At 44.4% G+C, this 10532-nt stretch overlaps 1 long non-coding RNA gene across 1 annotated transcript; it reads right to left on the reverse strand.

The window, feature by feature from the left end:
* Positions 1-203: 203 nt before the first annotated feature.
* Positions 204-853, reverse strand: LOC103647505 (uncharacterized). Its single transcript, XR_562882.2, has 3 exons — positions 666-853; positions 455-557; positions 204-378 (listed from the first exon to the last, which is right to left on the reverse strand). It is a non-coding gene; the product is annotated as an uncharacterized lncRNA (long non-coding RNA).
* Between the last annotated feature and the right edge of the window lie 9679 nt (positions 854-10532).

The following is a 10532-nucleotide window of genomic DNA, read 5'->3' on the forward strand; positions in this document are numbered from 1 at the left end:
CCAACATGGCAAATTTGCCTTGGACTGCTCTCCCCTAGCAACCATGATCCGGTATCGAGACTGCGAGAGGATAGGAATGACAATCATGTCTCCTGCCATAGGGACAACAAAACAGTTCAAGCAGCGACTGGGATTTGAGATAATATTATACGCACACTTTCATAAAATGAATAACCTGCTTCAACTCTAGTTCACATACCAATGTTGGTGAAAATTACCTGCTTGAACTCCAACCCCCATACCAATGTGTGGCACATTCATGCGCACAACCTCCAGTAAATCATGCACCAGTAGGTGCATTGCAGAGACCCTTGACAAAGTGGCCTTGGAGCTTCTCCTAGTCATATGTCTGGGTTCGATCCAATCACGTTGAAGTATCTAATTTATAAAGAGCGGTAAACATGTTAGAACTATTCCATGGGTTACAATTTAATATAGGTTATTGAAAACAAACCTTAGATCATGACAGCCATGTCTGGTTGCTCCTTTGATTTTGTAAAATCTAGGATGATGTCCACTGTCATTTTCTTTGCCTTGCCATATGGGTTGATAGGATTCTACGGTGGTTTATAAAAATTATTAGAATCATGATAGCATCTATAAAATTAAGGAAAGTAAAAGCTCATACATTTAGAGGATAACCTGGGCATTCCAGGGATACTCACCAAAATTATACGATCACGATACTCATTAATCTTGATATGAGATTACACATAGTAGAGAACCTGAGATAAAATACCTCTATTTTTAGTTGGTACAAGACAACTCAGTAGAAAGAAGCACAAGGCTACAAAATAAGATAAAGTTAGTTGAATAAGATCATTATTTAGGTCACTAACTGATTGTGTACTACAGTAAAAGCTTATATCAACCTCTCAAAGATAAAAGAGTTTCATGATTTTGGTTGTAGTTGTAGCCTACTAAACAAATAGCAAGCATTAGAGTGATGATTAGGTGTGTGAATGATGAAACTAGTTGCATTTAAATTTAGGTCACCAAGAGCATTCAACACTGAAAATTTTACTCTTGCCACAGGAAAAGAAATATCAGAACATATAAATCATCGGTATCGGGCTTGGTAGCCCTCAGTTGCATTCCCAGCATCTCCCTACCTAGGAACTCCACCGAGTTGGCTGCCTCCTTGAAACCATTTTGTTGGCCTTGAGGAGCTCCCATCACCACCATGCCTTTGTCGAGCATCTGATCATTCTAGAATTTGACCAAAAATAAGAGAGACCAATTATAAAATAAAAATGAACTGACTTACTATCCGAACCTGGTGCCATTATCTTTTTCTAGGACTCAAAAGCATATGATTAAGTTTATTACTGTGAATTCAGATTTAAAATGTAGCATCCACATTACCAGGTTGTAACAAGAAACACTGCAACATGATTTCCTAACCGAACCTGGTATGCAGTGGTCATATTTCGAGTCACATAAAAGAGTTATTGCTACTGCTATGAAAATGTGAAGCATGGAACTCATAGCCTACCACAGTTAAAAGATTTAGTGCTACTAGCAAACTGTCATAGATGACTTGTAGGGGGAAAATAAGACAGACCATGAACTGAAAATGAGCAAACAATCACAGTAATAAGTATTGTCGAGCATCTGATCATTCTAGAATTTGACCAAAAATAAGAGAGAGTGAAAGGGAATTAGGCTTACACCTAGTTCCTAAATAATTTTGGTGGTTGAATCGCCCAACACAAACAATTAGACTAACTAGTTTGCTCTAGATTATATGTTCTACAGGTGCCAAAGGTTCATCTATAACTATACTAAATCGACTGTCCGGAATACCGTAGATTATTCCGGACAGGAGAAGCTTTTTGGAAAAACAGGCCAAGCGCGGACCGTCCGGGCCCCTACGGCGGACCGTCCGCGACACCAGGATACCCTTCGGACAGAACCAATGCAAAAATACAAGTCTCCACTATGGACCGTCCGGAGGAAAAGCAAGGACCGTCCGGCCTCGGGCGCGGACCGTCCGGTAGGTGAGAAACCGAAAAACCCGAAGGTGACGGGTTCAGAGAAATGAATTATAGCGGCCTCGCGGACCGTCTGGGCCAGGCGGGCGGACCGTCCGCGACTGGCTTTATCTGACATCTGACGACACATTAAATGCAATATAGCCGTTGATATAGCCGTTACTGCTGACCGTTGCATTTTCAGCCGTTGATCTACAGGGGCGGACCGTCCGGACCTGGCACGCGGACCGTCCGCGCTCAGCAGAATGGAGCAACGGCTAGGAAGTGGTTGGTGGCTATAAATACAACCCCAACCACCTCCATTCACTTCACCCAAGCATTCCAACCTTCAACATTCAATACAAGAGCTAGCAATCCATTCCAAGACACATTCAAAGCCTCCATCTCTCCAAGTTTCACAATTGAGAAAAGAGATCATTAGTGATTAGTGACTTGAGAGAGAAAGTGATCCGTGTGTTATTTGTCGCTCTTGTCGCTTGGCCTTTTCAATCGTGCTTTCTTGATTCTTTCATTGCGATCAAATTCACTTGTAATTGAGGCAAGAGACACCAATCTTGTGGTGATCCTTGTAGGAACTTTGTGTTCCAAGTGATTGAGAAGACAAAGCTCACTCGGTCCGGGGGACCGTTTGAGAGAGGGAAGGGTTGAAAGAGACCCGACCTTTGTGGCCTCCTCAACGGGGAGTAGGTTTGCGAGAACCGAACCTCGGTAAAACAAATCCGCGTGTCACACTTCTTATTTGCTTGCGATTTGTTTTCGACCCTCTCTTGCGGACTCAATTATATTTCTAACGCTAACCCGGCTTGTTGTTGTGATTAACTTTGTAAATTTCAGTTTCGCCCTATTCACCCCCCCCCCCCTCTAGGTGACTATCAATTGGTATCAAAGCCCGGTGCTTCATTAGAGCCTAACCGCTCGAAGTGATGTCGGGAGATCACGCCAAGAAGGAGATGGAGACCGGCGACAAGCCCACTACAAGCCAAGGGAGCACTTCATCGGAAGAGTCCCGTACCAAGAGAAAGGAGAAGAAGAACTCCTCCAAAGGGAAGGAGAAGAAGTCTTCTTCTCACCACAAGGAGAAGAAGGAGAAATCCTCTTCTCACAAGACGCGTCGGAGTGGGGACAAGAAAAAGAGGATGAGGAAAGTGGTCTACTACGAGACCGATTCTTCATCGCCATCCACCTCTGGCTCCGACGCGGCTTCCGTCACTTCTAAGCGCCAAGAGCGCAAGAAGTATAGTAAGATTCCCCTACGCTACCCTCACATTTCCAAACATACACCTTTACTTTCCGTCCCATTAGGCAAACCACCAACTTTTGATGGTGAAGATTATGCTAGGTGGAGTGATTTAATGCGATTTCATCTAACCTCACTCCACAAAAGTATATGGGATGTTGTTGAGTTTGGTGCACAGGTACCATCCATAGGGGATGAAGATTATGATGAGGACGAGGTGGCCCAAATCGAGCACTTCAACTCTCAAGCTACAACCATACTCCTCGCCTCTCTAAGCAAGGAGGAGTACAACAAGGTGCAAGGGTTGAAGAATGCAAAGGAGATTTGGGACCTACTCAAGACCGCGCACGAAGGTGATGAACTCACCAAGATTACCAAGCGGGAAACGGTCGAGGGGGAGCTCGGTCGCTTCCGTCTTCGCCAAGGGGAGGAGCCACAAGACATGTACAACCGGCTCAAGACTTTGGTGAACCAAGTGCGCAACCTCGGGAGCAAGAAGTGGGATGATCACGAGGTGGTTAAGGTTATTCTTAGATCACTCATTTTTCTTAAGCCCACTCAAGTTCAATTAATTCGTGGTAATCCTAGATATACTCAAATGACCCCCGAAGAAGTTATCGGGAATTTTGTGAGCTTTGAATGTATGATCAAGGGCTCCAAGAAGATCAACGAGCTTGATGAACCCTCCACATCCGAAGCTCAACCGGTGGCATTTAAGGCGACGGAGGAGAAGAAGGAGGAGTCTACACCAAGTAGACAACCAATTGACGCCTCCAAGCTCGACAATGAGGAGATGGCTTTAATCATCAAAAGCTTTCGCCAAATCCTCAAGCAACGGAAGGGGAAGGATTACAAATCCCGTTCCAAGAAGGTTTGCTACAAGTGTGGTAAGCCCGGTCACTTTATCGCTAAATGTCCATTACCAAGTGACAGTGACAGGGATAACGACAAGAAGGGAAAGAGGAAAGAAAAGAAGAGGTACCACAAGAGGAGGGGCGGCGATGCCCACATATGCCGCGAGTGGAACTCCGACGAGAGCTCCACCGACTCCTCCTCCGACGAGGACGCCGCCAACATCGCCGTCACCAAGGGACTCCTCTTCCCCAACGTCGGCCACAAGTGCCTCATGGCAAAGGACGGCAAAAGGAAGAAGGTAAAATCAAGATCCTCCACTAAATATGAAACCTCTAGTGATGAGGATGATGCTAGCAATGAGGAGGATAACTTGCGCGTTCTTTTTGCCAACCTTAACATGGAACAAAAGGAAAAACTAAATGAGCTAATTAGTGCCATCCATGAAAAGGATGACCTCTTGGACTCCCAAGAGGACTTCCTAATCAAGGAAAATAAAAAGCATGTTAAAGTTAAAAATGCTTACGCTCTAGAAGTAGAAAAATGTCAAAAACTATCCAGTGAGCTAAGCACTTGTCATGAGATAATTGACAACCTTAGACATGAAAATGCTAGTTTAAATGCTAAGGTTGATTCACATGTTTGTAATGTTTCGATTTCCAATCCTAGAGATAATAATGATGATTTGCTTGCTAGGATTGAAGAATTAAACATTTCTCTTGCTAGCCTCAGAATAGAAAATGAAAATTTAATTGCTAAGGCTAAAGAACTAGATGTTTGCAATAGTACAATTTCAGATCTTAGAGATAATAATGATATCTTGCGTGCTAAGATCGTTGAACTTAATTCATGCAAACCCTCTACATCTAGTGTTGAGCATGTTTCCATTTGTACAAGATGTAGAGATGTTGATATTAATGCTATTCATGATCACATGACTTTAATCAAACAACAAAATGATCATATAGCAATATTAGATGCAAAAATTTCCGAGCATAACTTAGAAAATGAAAAGTTTAAATTTGCTAGAAGTATGCTCTATAATGGGAGACACCCTGGCATTAAGGATGACATTGGCTACAAAAGGGGAGACAATGTCAAACTTAGTGCCCCTCCTAAAAGATTGTCCAATTTTGTTAAGGGCAAGTGAAAGGGAATTAGGCTTACACCTAGTCCCTAATTAATTTTGGTGGTTGAATTGCCCAACACAAATAATTGGACTAACTAGTTTGCCCAAGTGTATAGATTATACAGGTGTCAAAGGTTCACACTCAGCCAATAAAAAGATCAAGTTATGGATTCAACAAAGGAGCAAAGGGCCAACCGAAGGCACCTCTGGTCTGGCGCACCGGACTGTCCGGTGTGCCACCGGACAGTGTCCGGTGCACCACCGGACATGTCCGGTGCACCAGAGGACTCCAACTTAAACTCGCCACCTTCGGGAATTTCCAGAGGCACTCGCGCTATAATTCACCGGACTGTCCGGTGTACACCGGACAGTGTCCGATGCGCCAAAGGAGAGCGGCCTCAGGAACTCGCCAGCTTCGGGAATCTCCAACGGCTAGTCCGCTGTAATTCACCGGACATGTCCGGTGTGCACCGGACTGTCCGGTGCAACTCCGGAGCAACGGCTACTTCGCGCCAACGGCTACCTGCAGCGCATTTAATGCGCGCTCTGCGCGCGCAGAAGGCAGGTGCGCCCATACTGGCGCACCGGACAAGGAACAGTACATGTCCGGTGTGCACCGGACATCCAGGCGGGCCCACAAGTCAGAAGCTCCAACGGTCAGAATCCAACGGCAGTGATGACGTGGCGGGGGCACCAGACATGTCCGGTGTGCACCGGACTGTCCGGTGCGCCATCGAACAGACAGCCTCCCAACGGCCACTTTTGGTGGTTGGGGCTATAAATACCCCAACCACCCCACCATTCATTGCATCCAAGTTTTCCACTTCCCAACTACTACAAGAGCTCTAGCATTCAATTCTAGACACACCGAAGAGATCAAATCCTCTCCAAATTCCACACAACGCCATAGTGACTAGAGAGAGTGATTTGCTTGTGTTCTTTCGAGCTCTTGCGCTTGGATTGCTTTCTTCTTTCTTGATTCTTTCATTGCGATCAAGCTCACTTGTAATTGAGGCAAGAGACACCAAACTTGTGGTGGTCCTTGTGGGAACTTTGTGTTCCAAGTGATTGAGAAGAGAAAGCTCACTCGGTCCGTGGGATCGTTTGAGAGAGGGAAGGGTTGAAAGAGACCCGGCCTTTGTGGCCTCCTCAACGGGGAGTAGGTTTGCGAGAACCGAACCTCGGTAAAACAAATCCGCGTGTCACACTCTTTATTTGCTTGCGATTTGTTTTGCGCCCTCTCTCGCGGACTCGTTTATATTTCTAACGCTAACCCGGCTTGTAGTTGTGTTTATATTTGTAAATTTCAGTTTCGCCCTATTCACCCCCCCTCTAGGCGACTATCAATTGGTATCGGAGCCCGGTGCTTCATTAGAGCCTAACCGCTCGAAGTGATGTCGGGAGATCACGCCAAGAAGGAGATGGAGACCGGCGAAAAGCCCACTACAAGCCACGGGAGCACTTCATCGGAAGAGTCCCGCATCAAAAGGAGGGAGAAGAAGAAGAGCTCCTCCAACAAAGGGAAGGAGAAGAAATCTTCTTCTCACCACAAAGAGAAGAAGGAAAAATCCTCTTCCCACAAGCCGCATCGGAGTGAGGACAAACAAAAGAGGATGAGGAAAGTGGTCTACTACGAGACCGACACTTCATCAACATCAACCTCCGGCTCCGATGCGCCCTCCGTAACTTCTAAACGCCAAGGGCGTAAGAAGTTTAGTAAGATCCCCCTACACTACCCTCGCATTTCTAAACATGCACCTTTGCTTTCCGTCCCATTAGGCAAACCACCAACTTTTGATGGTGAAGATTATGCTAGGTGGAGTGATTTAATGCGATTTCATCTAACCTCACTCCACAAAAGTATATGGGATGTTGTTGAGTTTGGTGCACAGGTACCGTCGGTAGGGGATAAAGACTATGATGAGGATGAGGTGGCCCAAATCGAGCACTTCAACTCTCAAGCAACAACAATACTCCTCGCCTCTTTAAGTAGAGAGGAGTATAACAAAGTTCAAGGGTTGAAGAGCGCCAAGGAAGTTTGGGATGTGCTCAAAACCGCGCACGAGGGAGATGAGCTCACAAAGATCACCAAGCGGGAAACGATCGAGGGGGAGCTCGGTCGGTTCCGGCTTCGCAAAGGGGAAGAGCCACAACACATGTACAACCGGCTCAAGACCTTGGTGAACCAAGTGCGCAACCTCGGGAGCAAGAAATGGGACGACCACGAAATGGTTAAGGTTATTCTAAGATCTCTCATTTTCCTTAACCCCACTCAAGTTCAATTAATTCGTGGTAATCCTAGATATACTAAAATGACCCCCGAGGAAGTTATCGGGAATTTTGTAAGTTTTGAGTGCATGATCGAAGGCTCAAGGAAGATCAACGAGCTTGATGATCCCTCCACATCCGAAGCTCAACCCGTCGCATTCAAGGCGACGGAGGACAAGAAGGAGGAGTCTACACCAAGTAGACAACCAATCGACGCCTCCAAGCTCGACAATGGGGAAATGGCACTCGTCATCAAGAGCTTCCGCCAAATCCTCAAGCAAAGGAGAGGGAAAGACTACAAGTCCCGCTCCAAGAAGGTTTGCTACAAATGTGGTAAGCCCGGTCACTTCATTGCTAAATGTCCATTATCAAGTGACAGTGACAGGGATAACGACAAGAAGGGCAAGAGGAGAGAAAAGAAGAGGTACTACAAGAAGAGGGGCGGCGATGCCCATGTTTGTCGAGAGTGGGACTCCGACGAAAGCTCAAGCGACTCCTCCGACAACGAGGACGCCGCCAACATCGCCGTCACCAAGGGACTTCTCTTCCCCAACGTCGGCCACAAGTGCCTCATGGCAAAGGACGGCAAAAAGAAGGTTAAATCTAAATCCTCCACTAAATATGAATCCTCTAGTGATGATAATGCTAGTGATGAGGAAGATAATTTGCGTACCCTTTTTGCCAACCTCAACATGCAACAAAAAGAAAAACTTAATGAATTAATTAGTGCCATCCATGAAAAGGATGATCTCTTGGACACCCAAGAGGACTTCCTTATTAAAGAAAATAAGAAGCATGTCAAGGTTAAAAATGCGTATGCTCTAGAAATTGAGAAATGTCAAAAATTATCTAGTGAGCTAAGCACTTGCCATGAAACAATAGACAACCTTAGAAATGAAAATGCTAATTTATTAGCTAAGGTTGATTCTCATGTTTGCAATGTTTCAATTCCCAACCCTAGAGATAATAATGATGATTTGCTTGCTAGGATTGAAGAATTGAACATTTCTCTTGCTAGCCTTAGAATTGAAAATGAAAAATTGCTTGCTAAGGCTAAAGATTTTGATGTTTGCAATACTACCATTTCCGACCTTAGAACTAAGAATGATATCTTGCATGCTAAGGTTGTAGAATTAAAATCTTGCAAACCCTCTACATCTACCATTGAGCATGTTTCCATTTGTACTAGATGTAGAGATGTTAACATTGATGCTATTCATGATCATATGGCTTTAATTAAACAACAAAATGATCATATAGCAAAACTAGATGCTAAAATTGCCGAGCATAACTTAGAAAATGAAAAATTTAAATTTGCTAGAAGTATGCTCTATAGTGGGAGACGCCCTGGCATCAAGGATGGCATTGGCTTCCAAAGGGGAGACAATGTCAAACTTAATGCCCCTCCTAAAAGATTATCCAACTTTGTTAAGGGCAAGGCTCCCATGCCTTAGGATAACGAGTGTTACATTTTATACCCTGCCGGTTATCCCGAGGACAAAATCAGGAGAATTCACTCTAGGAAGTCTCACTCTGGCCCTAATCATGCTTTTATGTATAAGGGTGAGACATCTAGCTCTAGGCAACCAACCCGTGCTAAGTTGCCTAAGAAAACTACTAATGCATCAAATGATCATGACATTTCATTTAAAACTTTTGATGCATCTTATGTTTTAACTAACAAATCCGGCAAGGTAGTTGCCAAATATGTTGGGGGCAAGCACAAGGGGTCAAAGACTTGTGTTTGGGTACCTAAAGTTCTTGTGTCTAATGCCAAAGGACCCAAAACCATTTGGGTACCTAAAGTCAAGAACTAAACTTGTTTTGTAGGTTTATGCATCCGGGGGCTCAAGTTGGATACTCGACAGCGGGTGCACAAACCATATGACAGGGGAGAAAAGGATGTTCTCCTCCTATGAGAAAAACAAAGATCCCCAACGAGCTATCACATTCGGCGATGGAAATCAAGGTTTGGTCAAAGGTTTGGGTAAAATTGCTATATCTCCTGACCATTCTATTTCAAATGTTTTTCTTGTAGACTCTTTAGATTACAATTTGCTTTCTGTATCTCAATTATGCAAAATGGGCTACAACTGTCTTTTCACTGATATAGGTGTCACTGTCTTTAGAAGAAGTGATGATTCAATAGCATTTAAGGGAGTGTTAGAGGGTCAGCTATACTTGGTAGATTTTGATAGAGCTGAACTCGACACTTGCTTAATTGCTAAGACTAACATGGGTTGGCTCTGGCATCGCCGACTAGCCCATGTTGGGATGAAGAATCTTCATAAGCTTCTAAAGGGAGAACACATTTTAGGATTAACAAAGGTTCATTTTGAGAAAGACAGGATTTGTAGCGCATGCCAGGCAGGAAAGCAAGTTGGAGTCCATCATCCGCATAAGAACATAATGACGACCGACAGGCCACTGGAGCTCCTACACATGGATCTATTCGGCCCGATCGCTTACATAAGCATCGGCGGGAGTAAGTACTGTCTAGTTATTGTGGATGATTATTCTCGCTTCACTTGGGTATTCTTTTTACAGGAAAAATCTCAAACCCAAGAGACCTTAAAGGGATTCTTGAGACGGGCTCAAAATGAGTTCGGCTTAAGGATCAAGAAAATAAGAAGCGACAACGGGACGGAGATCAAGAACTCTCAAATCGAAGGCTTCCTTGAGGAGGAGGGCATCAAGCATGAGTTCTCTTCTCCCTACACCCCACAACAAAATGGTGTAGTGGAGAGGAAGAATCGAACTCTATTGGACATGGCAAGAATCATGCTTGATGAGTACAAGACATCGGATCGGTTTTGGGCCGAGGCGGTCAACACCGCTTGCTACGCCATCAACCGGTTATATCTACACCGAATCCTCAAGAAGACATCATACGAACTCCTAACCGGTAAAAAGCCCAATATTTCATATTTTAGAGTCTTTGGTAGCAAATGCTTTATACTTGTTAAAAGAGGTAGAAAATCTAAATTTGCTCCTAAGACTGTAGAAGGCTTTTTACTAGGATATGATTCAAACACAAGGGCATATAGAGTCT

The sequence above is a fragment of the Zea mays genome, chromosome 2, assembly GCF_902167145.1.
Source record: "Zea mays cultivar B73 chromosome 2, Zm-B73-REFERENCE-NAM-5.0, whole genome shotgun sequence".
NCBI classification, from domain to species: Eukaryota; Viridiplantae; Streptophyta; class Magnoliopsida; order Poales; family Poaceae; genus Zea; species Zea mays.